This window comes from Globicephala melas, chromosome 1 (genome assembly GCF_963455315.2).
Source record: "Globicephala melas chromosome 1, mGloMel1.2, whole genome shotgun sequence".
NCBI classification, from domain to species: Eukaryota; Metazoa; Chordata; class Mammalia; order Artiodactyla; family Delphinidae; genus Globicephala; species Globicephala melas.
In genome coordinates this window covers 112,403,855-112,424,773 of record NC_083314.1, presented here as the reverse complement: position 1 = coordinate 112,424,773, position 20,919 = coordinate 112,403,855, and the positions used below count along the sequence as shown (strand labels likewise).

At 39.1% G+C, this 20,919-nt stretch overlaps 1 pseudogene; it reads right to left on the bottom strand.

Moving 5' to 3' along the window:
* Positions 1-405: 405 nt before the first annotated feature.
* LOC115858387 (large ribosomal subunit protein eL6 pseudogene) lies at positions 406-939 on the bottom strand (annotated as a pseudogene).
* Between the last annotated feature and the right edge of the window lie 19,980 nt (positions 940-20,919).

Here is a 20,919-nt window from a genome sequence, read left to right as displayed (position 1 = left end):
CCTCATCTCATTTAATTCTGCAAACCATACGCTCACTCTGCTCTGTCTTAAACTCCCTCACCTTCTTATTTTTTCCATAGAACTTATCACCTTCTAAAACAATAATAATTTAATAATTTATTTCATTCATTTTTTTGTCTTTTCTTGTAGAATATGTTCTCCATAAAGGGCTCTTGTACTCCTACGTGCTTACAGCAGTACCTAGCACATAGCAGGCATTTAGGAAATATTGGTTTAATGAAATGATACTGAGGTAATATAGAACATTACCATGTCTTTGAATCCCTCTTTGTATCCTTCTATAATCATACCCCTAACCCAACCTCCTCCCATGTAAATACTCTCTGGATAATTTCTTTTTTTTTTAATGGACCGAGTTATTTACTAAGGTTCCTTGTAAGAAGTTTAGAACATTACTTTGTGAGGATAAATTTCATGTGTGAGAGCAAACACAGAGCGGAGGTAGCCCTGGAGCTGAGGAACGGCTTTGATTCTTCGCAGAATTTGTGAGTCCACAGCTTTCTGATCAACCTTGCACTGCTCTGTAATCTTGGATTTCTCTCTCTCTGTGTCGAAGATCTCACCTTCCTGGTGCCTGGGCTTACGGAGCTGCTTCTTCTTGAAGCGAGCGTCAGTGAGATGTTCTGGGATTTTCACACCACTGATATCAACTTTGGTGGAAGCGGCAATGACAGATTTCTGGTGTGTTCTCCGCAGAGGAACTTGATTGAGGGACAGAGGCCCAGTCACAAGTAGCAAGCCACTGCTCAGCTGCTTCAGGAACATGACCCTCTTGCCTCTGTGGCGCCCAGTGAGGATGATCAGAACAGTCCCAGGAGTGACGCTAGCGCGCAGTTTTCTCACATGCTTACTGAAGGGTTTTCTGCAGTGACTCAACAGCTTTCGAGGCATGTCTTCAGTAGGATACTACCTGGGCATTATTTCTTAATCTTTTTTTTTTTTGCTTTTCTTTATAGTTGGATCGAGGTTTATATATCCCTACAAAATATATTCTGTAAGGTCAGCTTTTTAACTTTATATAAATTGATAAATACTTGTATGTCTCCTTCTGAGACTTCCTTTTTTTTCCCTCAACATTATTTATAACATTCATCCATATTGATGCAAGTAGTTATAATGCACTAATTTTCACTGCTGGATGGTATTCCAGTGTATGAGTACACTCCAATTCATCCATCTTTTCTACAGCACATGTATATTTAGGTTGTTTCAGTTTTCCCCCATAAACTACACTGGCAGAACATTCTTATATACATCTTCTACACAGATGTAAGATTTTTCGTAGGGTTCACACTTAGGAATGGAATCGCTGGGTAGCAGGGATGTGCATGTTCAACGTTACTGGCTAATGCCAAATTGTTTTCCACAGAATTACACAAATTTATACTTCTACTAGCAGTATAAAAGAGGCCTATAGCTCCACATCCTCAGTAACACTTGGATTTGTCGGGCTTAGCTAGTGGTGGTGTACAATGGTAACTCATTGTGGTTTTAATTTGTATTTCTCTGGTCCCTAAGAAATTGAGAATCTTTTCATATGTTTATGAGCCATGTGTTATCCCTTTTCTGTGAAATACCTGTTTATTATTTTTCCTATTGGGTTGTTTTTCTTTTCCTTACTGAGTCACGTGAGCTTTTTCTCAAAAAGCGTTAATTTTCTCAAAGCATTGTATTTGAGGCCAATTGCACTACACAACTTCACGGCACCTAAGGGGCAAAACTGTCTTGAAGTTTAACACTATAATGTATAATAATGTTTAACACATAATGTATAATGATGATCCTGACTCACCAAGAAAAACTTACACAACACTTGTTGACTAATTAAATGAAAGAATAAATAAATACTCAGTAGGGTCTGTTAAAAGGGCGGTCCTGGTTTAAGTTAGGCAAACAAATAACATCTTTGAGGACTATTTTAATTAAATATAGGTAAAATGAAAATAAGGGTGTGTACATAAATTTCTCTGTGGAATTGATCATTTTCTAAAGATGTCCAATAAACGAGGTTGAGTTTCCATACAACAATTGACCTCATAAGCATAATTAGCTAAAGTGTAATACATGCTACATATACTAATCTTTAACTTGTCTTTTTCATTACATTAGAAAGACTTTTTTCTTTTATAGCTCTGGACAGAAAAAATGATGAAAATTGGCATTAATAAGTAATTTGTGAAGTAATACCCAAATTACATTTTTGGTAATTCTGATTTTCAACAATTCCAATAAAAATCTTTTCAAAAAATTAAAAAATTTAAAAAAAAAACAAAAAAAAGGTCAAGCAATAATTTTAATAAGAAATTTTTAAAAATCTGATAAATAATATACTAGGATGTAATATACAGTACAGAGAATATAACCAATATTTTATAATAACTTTAAATGGAGTATAATCTGTGAAAATATCAAATTGCTATATTTTATACATGAAACTAATATAATATTGTAAACCAACTGTACTTCAATAAAAAAAGAATTAAAACAAATCTGAAGGCGACTTTTGAACTCATGACTTCAGAGCATATTAGTATTATTTAAAGAAAATTATCTTAACTAAGAAAGATAACTTTCCAGTTTGAAAGGGCCCGCTAACAATAAATGAAAATAGACCTACATTAAAACACATAACTGTGAAATTTTAAGACACTAGAGTTAAACAGAACATGTTTAAAGTTTACAGTGATTAAAAAATAAATACATAAAACGAAAAAAAACAGTTCACCTAGAAAGTACTGACAATCAGAAAAGCACCCAATTATAAAAGCAATGGAGTGATGTTTAAAATTGGGAGAAAAAAATATTTCTGACCTGTACTGGTAATTCTATACCAAATCAAACTATCAATCAAATGTAAGGGTGGAATAAAGACATTTTCAGGTATGCGATATCCAAAAACAAAAGCCATTCTTCCCCTTTTAGAAAACATTACTAGACAATGTGCTTCTACAGAATGAGGGAGTAAAACAAGCAGGAAGAACACATGGAATTCAGGAAATAGAGAATCCATCACCATAGTGAGGGTAGGAGTATCCCAGGAAGATGGTGAAAGGAGATTAAGATCCCAGGAATTTGGTTACATAGCAGGCCTGGAGAGCAACTAGCCCAATTTGGAACAAGAGGATGCAGGACTTCAAGAGAAATGTCTTCCACAAACTGAGAGATTGCCAGATGTGTTCAAATGTAGTGAAAGGACACATACTTTTTATAAGCATTTTGGGATGAACTAGTGCTACTAGGAGGAAAACTAAGCAAACAGGAAATCAATGAAATTATTACCTTTAGGGAAACAAAAAATTTGTGTAAGGAAGGAAATGCAATTGTATGCAATCATATTCATTATCTGACTTAACTGTGAATAACAATGTAAAATTTGAATATCTAACCAACATTTATGATCTATATAAGAAGGATGGACAAGGAGTGTGTGTGTGTGTGTGTGTGTGTGTGTGTGTGTGTGTGTGTGTGTGTGTGTGTGTGTGTGTGTGTGTATCTATGAAAGGAGTGTTAAATCCTTTTTTCCCACAGTGGGAAATCAATGAATAATGATTAAAATTATACAAATAACCAAGAATTGTAGTGTAAGGATGTTATTTAGATACATAGAGGTAAATTCCCAAATAAACAGTTAAGAATGCTAAAAGTGGCTGACTGAAATTCAGAGTGGAGGATGCAGAGGGGATGAACATTTCCATTTTATGATTCATAGTTACTAGTTTTTTAAACTTACGTGTTCATCTTAGATAAAAATAAAAATGTATTCAATATATAAACAAGTAAAATAAAAGAAATATTATGTTATCACCAGTATGAGATATCTCCTTTTAACAGGGGAGTTTCTGGGGCCTGGAAAGAGAAAAGTCCAGGCTTGGAGATAAGATCAGCAGGCAGTGTAAGAGGCTTTTCTCAAGGTTAAACTATTTACTAGAGACACACACACTGCTCAGACCCAATGTGCTGACTCTAGCCCGCTTTAGTTTACACTAAAGTTTTCAGAGTATGATTAAATATTCATCTGTAGAATTTTACTCCTTCTTGATGACACTATATAAACATTAGTGAAAATGGGAATACAGTCTCAGAATTAATATTCCTTGAATACTTACTATACGACATCCACTTAACATACCTTACCCAGTTTTATTTTCACAATAATCTGATGAAGTGGTAGTCATCCCCATTTTACAAATGAGGAAATTAAGGCTTAAGGATAGACTACCTTGCTCAAGGCCACACAGGTAACAAGTTTGGATCTGGGCTTGGAACTCAGATTTGCCTGACTCCAAAGTTTAAGTTCTCTCAGCTTCTCTTCCTTACATGACTATAAGGGGGCACGATGGAGGTGGTAACAATCAAGGATCACGTCTCTTACATTGCAAATATGTCCAGTGGGGGGTGTGGCACCATCTGGCCTAGGCTTGTGGGTAGATGGTGAGGGTGCCTTGCCCCTGCCTCTTGTGTAGCTCTACAATAGGACTTATCACATCTATCACAGTTAATCATTTGCACATCTGTCTCTCCAGACTGAAGAGCTTCACCACGACAGGTAGTGAGTACCACCCATCTGTGCAGGCTCAGCCCCTGCCATAGAGTCAATGCTCAAGAAATGTGCAGTGAACAAACCTGTTAGTTTCAGGCTTAGACATTAAGAGTATTTCATGTTCTTTCTGGACAAACTTGGCTGTATCTAATTCCCCATCCTTAGTAAGTCCTGACGGTTGATGGTTTAATTAGAAAGCATTAGAGGGGCCGTATTAATCAAAATCAATGTTTATAAATCTTTTCTCTGAAGCAGTCATGTTATAATTTTAGTGCATAGTAATCAGCTTCTTTCATTTTTGCCTGAAGTCAGTAGTTTCATAGACCTTCCAATCTGCTCGACCTTCTCAATTTTGAATCACCCAAAGCTAAAAGCTGGAGTGCAGTGTTGATCCCACCCTGCCCTTTCCCTCCACATCTATTCAAGCTTGAAGGCTTACTAATTCCACTTCTTTAACCTTCCCTTCTCTCCATTCCCTCAGCCTTAGCTTAGACATGCATATTTCTCTGGGATCAATGCTGTGTCTTTATTCAATCTCCCTTTCCCCAGGTTACCCCCACTCTAAATGAGGGAGAAGTGTAATGGGAGACTGATGGAGAGCACTTAGTTCTGACTAGAGGTGACTCATGTGAGAGAACCCAGCATAATAGGTGGCACACAATGATTCCCAAAACATATTTGACGATGTTTGTTTGCTTGTTTTTTTTTGTTTTTTTGTTTTTTTTTGCGGTACGCGGGCCTCTCACTCTTGTGGCCTCTCCCGTTGTGGAGCACAGGCTCCGGACGCGCAGGCTCAGCGGCCATGGCTCACGGGCGCAGCCGCTCCGCGGCATGTGGGATCTTCCCGAACCGGGGCACGAACCCGTGTCCCCTGCATCGGCAGGCAGACTCTCAACCACTGCGCCACCAGGGAAGCCCTGTTTGCTTGTTTTGTTGGGGGTTGGATCAAGGAGTTAGTCTGGAGGAGGTGAATTTTAAGCAGCCCTTGAAAGAGAAAATTCCTTTGCTTAGATTTATTTTATACGCTGTGATAAAACAGGGGCCATTTACCAAAGGTTAAATTTTGCTTCTTTGCAAAATGAAACCTGTAACCCCTCACCGAATTAAACTGCCATGACCAATACATTGTATCACGTGCAACAAGTATGCTGTATTTTTAACTGAAAAAAACTTTTTCTCATGCGTAACAGTCATAAACCAGGAAGCAGGGGTGTATTTCAGAAGAAAAGTGACACCCCACAATTCAAAGGAAGTGGCTTCTGTTTAAGGAATTGAACAGTTAGGGGGAAAGTTTCCATGTGGGAGACTGCCACTTGTCCACGCTTCCTTCCTGTGAAACATCAATTCTTCCTGAGTACAAATATTCTGTCCATCCTTTAAAATAGTCCTCATGGTGTCCTCAGTAAGCCTGGGAGCCACAGATGGACACTGAAACAAAGACATCTTTCTAATTATAACAAAGGAAAGGATAATTAGTTCTTTCTCCCTCAGTCTCATTCACCTTCCCACCAAAAAATTATCATATAAAGGCTTCTGTATCTGGGAGGCTAAAAGAAGTATGTCTTTGTTTCAATTCATAAAAGGAGAGTGAGGAAGTTAAGAAACGAAAGTTGAGGTTATGAGCCAGGGTTAGATAAAAGACAAAAATGTGTGGTGCTGTGCTGTGGAGGGTATGGGTATTCCTAGGGCTTGGGGTGTTCCTGAGCTGTGAGCTGTTAGCCAGGCTTGAACCCGGGCTAGGTTATCTCCTTCCTTCTGAATGTCTCTATACTGATATATATCTGGGGTCCCTGCGCGCTCAGAACACAAAGTTATCACCATCAGTAGAATTATACTAGTCATAAGAGCTGTAGTAATAATTAACATTTACCGAGTGCCCACTCTGTGCCAGGCATGATGATCCTATGAAGTAAGTACAGTTATTATCTGCATTTTGCTGTGAGAAAACTGAAGCTCAGAAAGGATAAGTTACTTGCCCAGGGTCACTGAACAATCAGTAGCAGAGCCAGAAGTTGAATCTTCAGGATATCCATTCCCTGCTCCACATGTCCCTTGAATAAAGTGAGTGGACTTGCTGAAAGTTAAACTTGGAAGGAGAAGTTGCCGCTGTTCCTGAGGACTTGACTCTGACTTTGGAAGAATTCTCAGTTTGGATTTCAAAACGACACGCCTGCTGCCATTCTACTGTCTTACACAAAAACAGGTATCGTTGAATGGAGTAACACTCATGCAGGTGGGGTGAGACTGGGTAGAAGTAGGCTCCAGAAGTAGTATCATATTGGAATTTCTAAGCACTTAACTGTATACTGCACAAGAGAGGGGTGTGACACTGGTCAGATCCTAACATGGTTTTGAGAATGATGGGCTAATGAGGTAGGAGAGTAGAGGGCAGATTCAAAAGTCCAGGGCACCAACGCTGAATGAAGAAACATATCTTTAAGTAATAGAGACAGTTTAACTTTAAAACAGCAGTTCTCCATTTTGGCCTCAAAAGGGAATCAGTTACAGCTCACGCACTTGGGGAGCTATAAAAATGAAGATGCCTGGATCCAGTGGAGTGCTGAAGACAGTGTGTGCTGGCTCACAGGCCGAATGTTAGCACTTCTTTCCAACTCCATGTTCCATGGCATTATGTTTGTGGCTTGAAATGATGGGAGTATTTACATCATGGAAACTGGCAAATACTACAAATCAGGGAGAGCTGTTTGCTAGCACTTACCAGCAGCCATTGCCTGGATCTACCCTCAAAGATTCTGATCTAATTGGCCTGGGGTACAGTCTGGGTATCAGGATTTTAAAAACTAAAACTATGTACAAACATACAACGAAGTACAACTGCTCTGGTCTAAAGCCCAGTACTCAAAGTACAGATTTCAGCGCAGGCATCATCTGGGAACTTGTTAGAAATGCAGAACCTCTCCCACCCTACCACCCCTGGACTATTAAATCAGAATCTGTACTTTAACAGCATACGCATACTAAGAGTATGAGAAGGTCTAAACCATGTGTAACAGGCAGGCGCTTATGGTCCACTGACCTAATCATACAAAAATGAAAAGAGAGAAGTAGGGTGCAGCAAGAAGGAGAGAAAGGCACACTGGTGAGTACAAAGAGGCACAGCCAGCCCACAGAAGAGATGCATTTGGCAACTATCTGCAAGGCTGGGCTGAGATCCTAGGTTTTATTTCTCTGTTCTTATTATCTACAAATGTACCACTCATGTGACTTTTTACAATATTCTTTGTCAGTCATCATCTTGGAAGAACTGTGAAAAGAGGCAAAAGAAAAGTATGTAGCTTAGTTAACCAGTACTACAATATATTTCACAGCAGCACCTTTTTAAAGCATTCCTACTAAGCTCATAAAATCTGATAGGACTGAAGTCCCAATAGATAAAGCTTCAAGGTTAAGGCTGGGTGTGCTGGTGATGAAGAATGACTTCACATTGTCTTCACATAGGTTCTAGAGCTCAGATGTTTTTAGCAAGTATCATTTCACACTCAATCAATGTTTCTTATTTGGTTTCAGTCAGCTGGGCTCTGCTAATGTTGAGCTAATGAAAGCCTAACATGACAGAAGACCTCACTGTAACTTTCTGGGTCTCTCTCATAAGCAGTTTAGTATCAAGATCAAGAAGGTTTACTTCAGTGAAAAGGTTTAGAAATGCTTCAACTTATATCCAATGAAATGTTGAAAACTCAACATTAAAAAGAATGATAGAGGGCTTCCCTGGTGGCGCAGTGGTTGAGAGTCCGCCTGCCGATGGAGGGGACATGGGTTCATGTCCCGGTCCGGGAAGATCCCACATGCCATGGAGCAGCTAGGCCCGTGAGCCATGGCCTCTGAGCCTGCGCGTCCGGAGCCTGTGCTCAGCAGAGGGAGAGGCCACAATAGTGAGAGGCCCCCGTACCGCAAAACAAAACAAAACAAAACAAAAAAAAATGATAGAATCATAAGTCTGGGAGAGACCTTAGAATTCCAACCTGAATCATCACTGAATCACCAAAAGGTTTTCCTCAAGGAACATGCAAATAATTTCCTGATTCTTTTGTCATCTTTCACAGGATGCCAGACAGGAAAGTCTTCATCATTTATTCACACAACAAAACTTTATTGAGGGGCTTCCCTGGTGGCGCAGTGGTTGGGAGTCCGCCTGCCGACGCAGGGTACGCGGGTTCGTGACCTGGTCCGGGAAGATCCCACATGCCGCGGAGCGGCTGGGCCCGTGAGCCATGGCCGCTGAGCCTGCGCGTCTGGATGACTGTGTTCTGCAACTGGAGAGGCCACAACAGTGAAAGGCCCGCGTACCGCAAAAAAAAAAAAAAAAACTTTATTGAGGATATGCTATGTGCAGGCACCTGGATACGTGGAATCCAAAGATGAATGAGATATGTCTCACTTTTACTGTTCATGGATGATTTAAAGAACATACTGCTGCAACCATCTACTTCCTGAACTGCCTTAGTAGGCCCACCAAAACTCTCAAGACAGAATCAGAAATCTGAAACTATTTCTTACTGGGAAAAGACTGTGTGACTGGACCAGAATTTCTAGTGGCTGCTTAGTTAAAGAATTGTATCATGTTAGTAGAAGAGAAAAAATATTTTCAACCAAGTGGAATGAATGAATACATGAAGATATAATGACTCTGAACTATTTCAACAGAAACATTTTTAATTGGTTGGCCAAGTGTGGCACTATTGACCTCTTAATCTGTATGTTGGCATTTTCTGATTGGAAAATATAATTCCACTTGCCTGACTTTTTTATCCTGAGACAAATACTTCTTAGCATGAAACAGCTTACAGGACGACCAGAGGTATGTGATGGACAGGAATCCATATGTGCAAGTTCTATGTGCAAGTTCTTCTACCAGACAGGATTGGAGGCAAAAGAATAAACCAACCAGCAAACAAGCAGGTTCGTATTTCCAACATGAAAAAATAAGTAACATTCTAGTTTGTCATTGTAGTCCTATCAGATGAGCGGCATTTAGAAGTCAGCAGCTTTCTACATGAACACATTGCAAACGCTGCATTGATCTGCGCCATCAGCTATTTGACTTGAGAACATGCCCTTAAAAGTTAAAAAGAGGGCTTCCCTGGTGGCGCAGTGGTTGAGAGTCCGCCTGCCGATGTAGGGGACGCAGGTTTGTGCCCCGGTCCGGGAAGATCCCACATGCCACGGAGCGGCTGGGCCCGTGGGCCATGGCCACTGAGCCTGCGCATCCGGAGCCTGTGCTCCACAACGGGAGAGGCCACAACAGTGAGAGGCCCGCGTACCGCAAAAAAAAAAAAAAAAAAAAAAGTTAAAAACACATCAGTCCTCTAAGAGTTTTCTATTTGTTTGCTCTCTATAAAGTCCATAACTGTTTTCTCCCTCTAGTGACCTCAACCACGTTTCTTGGGTCATTTAAGAAGTTAAAGTCTGAGATCCCTTTGTTAAAAATTGGAAAGTCAGCATTCTTAGGAAGACAAAAATGAGTGGGCCAACTAGCTTCCTCTTCTTATTTGCACAATTCAGCAATAAAAACAAAAGAAAAACACACATTTTTTTTTCATATGTAACCTCATATGAAAAAAGACTGTAGATTCCTAAGCTGTTGGCAACAAAATGTGAAACTGTCTGTGAGCCAGTCCACACGTACCTCGCCTGAATCATGTCAAACCATATTCTTCTCCCCTGGGAGCAGAGGCCCTAATTGGCCTGAAGTCTGGCTTGGCAAGCAGAGTGGACTTGTCGTAGACTCCAGCTGTCTGATAAGCAGATGACAAGATAAAACATTCCTTTCACTAGAGTCCTTCACTAACTAGCACAGGGTAGAAAATCAAAGGCCCCATCGAACTGGGCTCTGTATCTGTGCAATCTTGATAAAAGGCAATAGGGAGAAATATTCTTCACTTTTAGCAAATCTGTGATGTAAACTTCTAATACTTTTTGCTTACAACCACGATGAGTTATAGACATGTTGAATAATAAAGTATCTCAAAGTGCTTGAAACTTTCATCTCGAAATTGAGAACACTGATTTGTTTTTTCCTTAGAGGTATATACAGAAACAGTCAGAAATGAGATTAATTCACTGATAGTGAATTATTATTACCAAGCTGTTACTATTTTTTTTACTAAGTTTTACATTCTGCAAGGCATGCTTGCATCCATTAACTCTCTTAATTTTCACAAACCTGTCAAGTCTGTGGCAGTGGGACATAGGTAATGGATTTGTTTGAACTCTGCTACGGAACTGACCAGATGAGTGACCTGGGACAAGACACTTAACTGGGCCAAAGGCTTTATCTTTATCATGACATGTGGGTTAATAAAATTTACCTCACAGGAATGCTGTGAGGACTCAAGGAGATAATCTTTGCTAAGCTACCTTGTGAGTATTAAATAAGACAATTACATAAAGCTCTCAGCACAGTGCCTGTCATAGGGCGCATGCTCATTAAATGGTAATTCTTCTTATTAGACTGGGTAGGGTAGATGACTACATTCGGAAGGTTAAATGAATGCCCAAGGGCACATAATCAGTTGTTCCAAGCACCAGGGACTAGACCCTAGGCTTTCTGTCTCCTATCCCTGTATACTTCATCTGTGCACATGGATTTTTTTCTCCATGCAAATGGTACTATATTAGATATAGCAAGGGATGAATACGTATGTTAAAGAACACAGTCCAGACTTCTACTTCAAGGCAAGATGAAGTCACAGGTATTAGATTTACTCACCTGTCTGAAACAACCAGAAATCCAACAGAATGCATAGAACAAAGATTTCAAGACACAGGTATCAGCAATGAAGAATAGTGGTCTCTGACAGATGGGAAGAAAAAAAAGGTGAGCCCTACAATTATTCCAGCTTTAAACTCTGACAGTTACCAGGGTGTGATACAGGGAGGGAAAGGAGATACAGGGAGGAAAGGGTGCCAGGAGGCACCCAAAGGACATCCTGAGTTAAGGAGATGTAGCTAAGAGCCAGGGGCGATCAAGGCAGTGAGAATTCATAGGACAAAGTACTATAGAGGAGACAGCTGTACAGATAAAAACTGGAGATCTGCAGAGGTTTCCCCTTGAGTATTCAGTGGAATACTTATCAGTGCATGTGTGTAAAGAAATCAATAACAGAAAGATATCTGGAAAATCCCCAAATATCTGGAAACTAAATAACATACTTCAAAATAACGTACAGGTTAAATAACTCAAAAAAGATATTAGAAAATATTCTGAACTGAATGAAAATGGAAACACAACATATCAGAATTTGTAGGATGCTGTTAAAGCAGTACTAAGGGAGAAGTTTACAGTATTAAATGTTTATATTAGAAAAGAAGAAAAGTCTCAAATCAATGACCTCAGCTTCTACCTAAGTAACTAGAAAAAGCAGCACAAATTAAACCCAAGATAATTGTAGAAGAAAGAAACTAATAAAGAGCAGTACAGAAATCAATAAAATAGAGAATAGAGAAAAATCAATTAAACAAAGCATTGGTTCTTTGAGAAGATCTATAAAATGTATAAACCTATATAGCTAGATTGATCAGGGAAAAAAGAAAGACACGATTACCAACCTCAAGGAGTAGAGAGGTATCATCACTATAGATTCAACAGATGTTAAAAGAGTATAATAAGGGAATGTTATGACAACTTTATGCCAATAAATCTGCCAACTTAGGTGAAACGGATAAGTTTCTTCAAAGACATGAAACTACCAAAACTTACTCAAGAAAAAACAGATAACTTGATTAGCCCTATACTTATTTAATAAGTTGACTTTGTTAAAAACCTCCCCACAAAATAATCACCGAGCCCAGATGACTTCACTAGTAAATTCTGCCAAACATTTAGGGAAGAAATAATACCAATTCTGCACAAAGTCTTCCAGAAAATTGTCATAGCATTACCCTGATACAAAAAGGAGACAAAGACATTATAAGAAAACTAAATGAACAACAAAAAAAATTAGCAAACTGAATCCAATACTATATAAAAAGGAAAACACAAATTTCCTAGGAATCCAAGTCTGGTTTAACATTAAAAGCAATGTAGATTATCATATTAACCAAGTAAAAAGGAAAAACTATATAATAATCTCAACAGTTGGTTAAAAAGCATTTTACGAAATCAAACATCAATTATTGGCCAAAACTCTCCGAAATCTAGGAATATAGGTTACTTCTTAACTGGATAAAGGACATCTACAAAAAACAAAGCTGTAAGTAAAAACCTACTACAGCAAACAGACAAAAGCAAAGCTGTTTTGACTAGGGAAAAGTTCAACCTCCCACCCCCAGCCTCCCATCATGCAGAGCCAAGAGAACTGCCACTAAACTCTGAGTGTCCAGGGGCCATGATTTGAAAATTATCCCTGTAGGCCACTGGGAACCATGGAACCAAGTCATCGATAAACAGTTATTGAGACCCCACTCTGCATGGCAGTTGTATCATGAACATGGCCAACAATCAGCCTCAGGGCGGTGGTGGAATATAATGCCCTAGTCCAAGACTAGAGCCTGGCCATGTGCCTTGCATATACTAGGCATTCTACTAATGAATGGCTATACAAAGTATAAGATCACAGAGTGATGGCTCATGCACCTCAAACTGAAGGACATTTCTCAGCACCAGTGGTGCAGAAAGCAATTGAATAAACACTGTGAAATCTTCCTGAGTTTTAATTTGACTTGAAGATTGAAGCAAAAGTTATTTTGCTGTACAAGTAGATAGTTGCAAAATACAATGCAAAATTACCTGTATTTCTAATTTAAAAAAAGTGAGATTCAAAAGAATCTCACTTGTAGCCAGTAGCCTCAAACTCAGGGAGTAGGTACTTATTTTCCTGTCATCAGGGGTTCCAAAGTGAAGAGGTTTGAGAAGCACGAAATGAATCTAAATGCATCTTCACATTGCAGATAAAGAAACTCAGCCCCTGATTCTTCATAAGGTTTATCTGAGGTCAGAGTGAGATAGTGGATAACTCTTCATGAGGTACCCTAAGGCCTACTTTTTCAGAAGTATCTGAAAAAAGTATGATCTGTTCAAGGAGTCAAAAATTAGATTTAAAAACTTTCTACAAACCAGCTGACCAAATGAAGTGGGAGGCACCAATGCATCCAGAGTTCATGTAGTTATATTTTCGAATTAATTAGGAGGGTCATATATGTACATGTAAGATGCTACAATCAATACCATATAAAATGAATGCCAGAAAAGTATTAAACACATGAGAATAGCAGGCATACAGTGCAGACAGCAAGAGACAGAGGGAATGAGAGAGAGCGAGAGAGCACATGCACTTCCAGCTGGAATGGAAACTTGCAGATTGGTAACCTCCCATTGAAAAGAAGGGGAGAAACTTTCATTTTCCCTCCTTAAATATGCAGAGTTGATCTGAAACACCCCAAATCTTGCAAAGCACATTTTCCTTCCTTACGGACTTGAGCTGGAGGTATTCTTCCTAGGTATAATGGAGATGCCATGGTGAGGGGTGGATTACATGGCCTACTAGGTCCCTTTCAACTCCTAACAAGCTATGGCTCTACAACGACATAAAACTGCTCATCTTTGTCTACTACGTGGTGGAAATTTGTAACATGCATTTGCCTAATGCTTATCTTGTGAAACGGGGTAGAATTTATTACTCATCTGTTTAATTTCCAATGAGAACTTCACTAAGTAGTATAAACTCTGAGAGGTAATATACCTGTCTCACACACCTGCAGGTGAATGTAAACAATGGCAAAATGCCCAATAGCTCATGGAGGAATGAGCAGAGGGACAGCCCCTGTGGCAGGCAGGACATGGCATCACTCGCAATACTGTAACAGGAACTGGAAGGAAATGGCTTTTGGAATTCCACACCAAGAAAGTTCTCAGGTTATCTTTAATGGAAGAGAGCTGTTGGCCATAGAGCTGAGTCTCCTACTGCCACCAAAACAAACTCTTTGTTAACTCAGACTTACTTTTTAAAGGGGCAAAAACACTTTCATTTAACAGCAATCCCTTGAGAACTTCTACTGAGGATCGTGTTCGGTCTTCTGTCAAGCAGATGTTCACTTGGTTCGCACTCAAGAAAGAAGCAGACAGATTCATTAAGAGACAGGCCAACTCACAGATTCCTCTTCTCTTTGGAAAATCCACCACAAATTTTTCTTAAGTGGTTGTCTTTTATGATTGCTGTCATGGACATTTCAGTTCAGATTGCAGCCATGCCTCTTTCTTTTTGAAAGCACTGAGGGACTCCATCACATGCCAGGCTTCCACAAGTAAGGTATCAGGTAGGGCAGGGTTGAGAAGCAGCAAATGGGGTAGGCATTCTGGTGCCTAATGCCCTGTTCCTACACTATATTCCAGTCTTCCTGGCATTACCCCCTTTACCATGAGTTGTCATTAATTCCTTCCAGCTTCTACTCCAAGCAAATCCTACCTCCCTGATTATATTCTGGGATGCGTTTGCTGGGCCAGTGCCTAGCTTGGTTACATATGTGCAGCTACTACTGAAACCTAATACTGTACAGTAGAATGCTGGATGCTGAGTTGGCTTTCTATTCTGTGGGCTGACTAGGCAGAGAAGGAGATGACTACCTCTCAACTAAAATCTTTTATTCTATTACAGCTTGAAGGGCTTCTCTGCTTTGCTCCTAAAACCTGAAGGAAGAAAGCAGAGACCGCTAAGCCCACTGACTTTCCCAAAAACCAGCACATTCTCTGTCATAGAGTTAGCAAACCTCTGCTTTATGGCTTCTTAAAACTCTCTCTGGATGTAGTCGTGTTCTGTGTGGCCTCAGCAATGAGTTCCACACTGAACTGTGGGCTGCTACGGAGATAGGAGCAACCACTGATATAATAGTTAGGGGAGAGAGTTGGCACACTTGGCAAGCCATATCACAAGCAAGTTCACCAGTCTGATTCAGGCTGGTGGTGAAATTCCAGGACTCTCTGGACAGAGGTGGGACTCATCTTCATGTGAGTGACAGGGCCTTAGCACCAAGTAATGTGTCCACGTTGAAGCAGGAAGCTTGACCCAGCTCCTAGGAAAGGGAGACTGGAAGGAGTGAGATAGGTATGACAGAGAAGACAAAGCAGAAAGCTGAGTAGAAACCCAGTAACAGATGACTATGGAGGACAGCTCAGCAGGCTCCCAGGCACCCATGGATTCATATTACCCTAATTCTAGAACGCTTTTTCAGGTCCAGAAGTTGCTCCTTGTAACCTGCCAGACTTGGTTCACAGCATGCAGATCTTTCATCACCATCACAGGATAGGATTTGGGCAGGCAGGATCTGGCAGCTATTTTTGCATCATTGATCAAATTGTAAATACATCAAGATCACTAAGAAATTATTTTGGGGGCTTCCCTGGTGGCACAGTGGTTAAGAATCCATGTGCCAATGCAGGGGACACAGGTTTGAGCCCTGGTCCAGGAAGATCCCACATGCCACAGAGCAACTAAGCCCGTGTGCCACAACTACTGAGCCCACGTGCCACAACTACTGAAGCCCGCATGCCTAGAGCCTGTGCTCTGCAGTAAGAGAAGCCACCACACTGAGAAGCCCGTGCACTGCAACGAAGACCCAAAGCAGCCAAAAATAAAATTAATTAATTAATTAATTTTAAAAAGAAGAAAAAGAAAAAAATCCTTTTTGAAGCTAAAGAAGGGAGGAGAAATTGGCCAGGTGATCATGAAGCATTTAACTGGCTAGACTAAAATTTTTCAGTTTACAAGGAGCCATGTTTTCAGTCTAAGTCTATGATTTTGAAACTTTCCTAAGTAGTTTGCTTTCTTTCTCTGATGTCTCCCTTGGAAAAACTCGACCATTTGGAAGGCTTCCTGAAAAAAACTATACTCACATCCTGCAGACATGTAATCATCCTGTTTATCTTGCCACATTTCTGATACCAGTTGTCAAGTTATTATGCTTTGAAAAGTGCCAGTCCCTTTCTACCTTCTTCAACCTCAAGCAGAAGCCCTTGATGGAAATTGACTTCACTAGCATCTCTCAATAGACCCTCAAAACAGCAGAAAAAAGCATAAAACATATGCTTCCTTCAGAAGTTTGTATACTGAGGGATAAGATCACTTTCATTTATTCTTTTTCTGTTTTGAGTGGATTTATGAGATGGCAGAAAAAGGAGAGGAAGATAAAAATCTTTTTTTGTCAATTATAATCATGTTTACCTTTGCCAAAAATTTTTTTTTCACACACTCTCTTCCTAAGGAGAGGACTTCCCCCAAACAGAATTGTAAGAGGAGTCATGTCTGGGCTATTTATGGAAAATATGTTTGGGGGAGGTTGTCTGAGCAAAAGGTTAAGTATAAAGGTTAAATGACGTGAAAGCTTTGCACATGGCAGGAGAGTAATTTGGAGATTTAGGGATTTAAAAAGCCCCTTGGAGAAGGCCTGAAGACACCTTTATGCCCTCAAAGACTAACACCATATTCCAGGATCCTCTTTGGTTCAATTTCAGTAACTATTTATAGGTTAAAAAATGATCTGCATGGAACAAAGGTGAAACTTTGGAATACTGTGTTTATTTCTGAGGGATTTGAGCATAAATGAATGAAACAGGAAACAGAAAAACAAGAGCAACCAGCAGTTGGTTCTTTAAAACCAGCAGTTGGTTCTTTAAAAAGATCAACAAAATTTACAAACCCTTAGCTAGACTGACCCAGTAAAAGAAAGAGAAGACAGAAATTAACCAAATCAAAGATGAAAGAGAGGACAACACTACTGACCCTACAGAAATTAAAAGGAATAACTTCATGCCAACAAGTTAGATAACTTATATGAAGTAGAAAAATTTACAGAAAGACACAAATTACCAAACTGACTCAAGAAAAATAGAAAATAGAAAATATCAGTAGACCTATGACATATAAATAAGTTGGATTAGCAATTAATAATCTTCCCACAAATAAAAGCCTGGTTCCTGTGGCTTCACTGGTGAATTCTATCAAATATTTAAAGAAGATATAAGACCAATCATTCATAAACTCTCAGAAAACAGAGAAAAGAAAGGCTTCAGAGCTAAATTTAACAAAATAAATGAAGAACTTGTACCCCAAAACTACAAAACAGTGCTGAGAGAAGTTAAAGAAAATGCAAATAAATGGAGAGATACTTCATGTTCGTAAATTGTGAGACTCCACATTCTCAGGATGACAGTTATCTCCAAATTGATCTATAGATTCAAAGTAATCCCTATCAAAATCTTACTTGACATTTTAATTGAATTTGATTAGTTGATCCTAAAACTTTTATGCAAGTACAAAAGACCTACACTGATCAAAACAATAGGAAAAAACCAAAGTTGGAAGACTTGTACTGCCTTACTACTTGATCTCAACACTTGGTAATCAAGACACTGTGGTATTGATATAAGAGGAGACTCTCTGCACAATAATCAGGACACTTGCAAGGATATGCACTTAGATCAATGGAACAGAATTGAAAGTCTAAAAAAATACTCTTACATGTATGCTCATTTGGTTTTTAGCAAATGTGCCATGATAATCCAATGCGGGAAAGGCTAGTCTTTTCAACAAATAGTATAAGAACAATTGGATACCACATACAAAAATATTATCTTCCAGATGAAAAAATATTATAGATCCTTACTCCTTATGCAAAAATTAACTCAAAACATACAACTAAATTTAAGAGCTAGAACTAAAAATACTTCTGGGAAAAATAGTAGTAGAAGATCTTTGTGGGCTTGGACTACATAAAGAGTTCTTAGATCTGACACCAAAAGCATAATCCATTAAATCCATTAAAATTGATAAAATTACACAAATTTTAATTTTTCATTTCAAAATTTAAAACTTTTCATTTTCTTCATGGTGCCTTTTTAAGTTCAAAAAATAAGCCACAGACCGGGAGCAAATATTAGCAAATATTTTTATCTGATAAAGGATATATATTCAGTATATATAGAGAACCCTTACAACTCAGTAATACAAACCACCCAATTAAGAAATGGACAAAAGACTTAAAAATATATTTTACCAGCAAAGATATATAGACTGCTAATAAGTACTTTAAAAGATGCTCTATGTCATTACTCATTAGGGAAATGCAAATTAAAACTATAATGAGATACTACTACATACCTACTAGAATGACTGTAGTAAAAAAGACAGACAATTCCAAGCATTGGTGATGATGTAGAGAAAACAGAACTTTCTTACATGGCTGGTGGGAATGTAAAATGGTTCAGAAACTTGGAAAACAGTTTGGTAGTTTACTAAATTGTTAAATATAAACTTTTCATACTACCCAGAAATTCCATACCTAAGAATCTACCCAAAGAAAATATATGTTGGGACTTCCCTGGTGGCACAGTGGTTAAGAATCCGCCTGCCAATGCAGGGGACACCAGTTCGAGCTCTGGTCCGGGAAGATCCCACATGCTGCAGAGCAACTAGCCCGTGCGTTGCAACTACTGAGCCTGCGCTCTAGAGCCCACGAGCCACAACTACTGAAGCCCACGAGCCTAGAGCTCGTGCTCTGCCACAAGAGAAGCCACTGCAGTGAGAAGCCCGCGCACTGCAACGAAGAGTAGCCCCCGCTCGCAGCAACCAGAGAAAACCCGCATGCAGCAACGAAGATCCAACGCAGCCAAAAATAAAATAAATAAATAAATTTATTTAAAAAAAGGAAATATATGTCCACACAAAGACATGTATGTAAATGTACACAGAAGCATTATTCATAATGGTCCCAAACCGGAAACAATCCAAACTGACTAAAAACAATCCAATAACTGGTGAATGGATGCACAAGATGTGTTATGTCCATATATGGGTTTCCTCCACTATCCAAAAGTAGTGGGTTTCCTTTTGTAAGCCTAAATGGTGGCAGGCGAAGAAGCAATTGCCTTAGGACACATCTTACTAACTGAATGCATAAAATAAATCAAGATAAAGCGTAAATGCTCAAAGACACAGTTCAAATCTATGGGGCCTTGATGCTGAGTGTAGTTCCTGGGAAAGGAGCTTGGCAGTGCCACTCTTGCTGCTTGGGTTGGTGATGACTGTATAATGGCTCCCTGCAAAGGAAATTCTGAACACTATTTTTGCAAAAGCGAACATCTTCTTTGGATTTCTTTTGGTTAGCAAAAACAGGTACTAATGTGGGTTTTTCGTAAAATCAAGTCGGAGTAAAGCAAACTGTACAGAGCGGGGAATACCATTATGTAATGGAATTCTATTCAGCAATAAAAGGGAATAAGAAACTGACACATGCCACAACATGAGTGAATCTCAAAAAAAAAAAAATTAGGCTAAGTGAAAGAACACAGTTGCAGCTGACTACATACTATACAACTGCATTTATATGAAATGTTCAGCAAAGGTAAATACGTAGGGGTAGGAAGCAGATCAGTGGTTGCCTAGGCATAGATCAACTTCAAATAGACATGAGGACATTTTTTTGTGGTTATGAAAATGTTCTAAAACTGGATTTGGATTGCAGTGATGGCGGAATGACTCTATAAATTTACCAAAAAAACCAAAAATCACTGAATTATACACTTAAACATTGGATAAATTTTATGGTATGTAAATAATGTCTCAACATAACATTGTTTAAACAAAGAGTAAAGGGTAAATTGTTCTATAGTTCTTAACTGTAATAAAACTAAAAGTTTCTGGACTTCCTCCTATCATTAAGCATGAAATAAGTCAGGTGTTGTGTTAAGAGCTTTAAGGGGATCATTTTTATTTGATTATCACAATAACTCTCCAGTGTAGGAATTATTTTCCCATTTTACATATAAGGAAAAAGCCACAGAGATAATAAGTAAAACTCCAGGGTCACTCGAAAGACCAGGGATCTGAACCCATATTTGTCTGGCAGCAAGGCCCAGGCTCATAATCACTGCACCTAGTGTCTGCCTGTGGATTTCTAAGCAAACTAATTCTGGCTTAGTCTGACATGTGAAATAGACTACCTGACTCCCCACAATTCCTTCCTTTAATAACTTCATAGAAATGTGTTTATTTTCCTCCTTCCTGCCTCGGTCATTCACTTTCCCATCATTTACCGTGCTTCAGTGTTTTTTAATCTTCAGCTGTGTTTCAGCTGTGTGTTAGCTGTGTTTTAATCTTATCTTGCATCAGGTAACTGCAGCAGTGCTTGACATCTTAGATCAACAAAGCAGAGGACTCCAGGCTATGAGGGGAAATTCTTTCTTAGTGTTTGGACAAGCAAGTTTTCCATAGCTTAAATTTTGCATTAACAGTATGCCTCTTGAGTCTATTGAATACGGCAATTCGTTGGTGAAATATAAATTGATCTCATAGCATTACAAAAACCCATTTGTCTCTAAATGGTTTCACGTGAAACATAGTTTATTC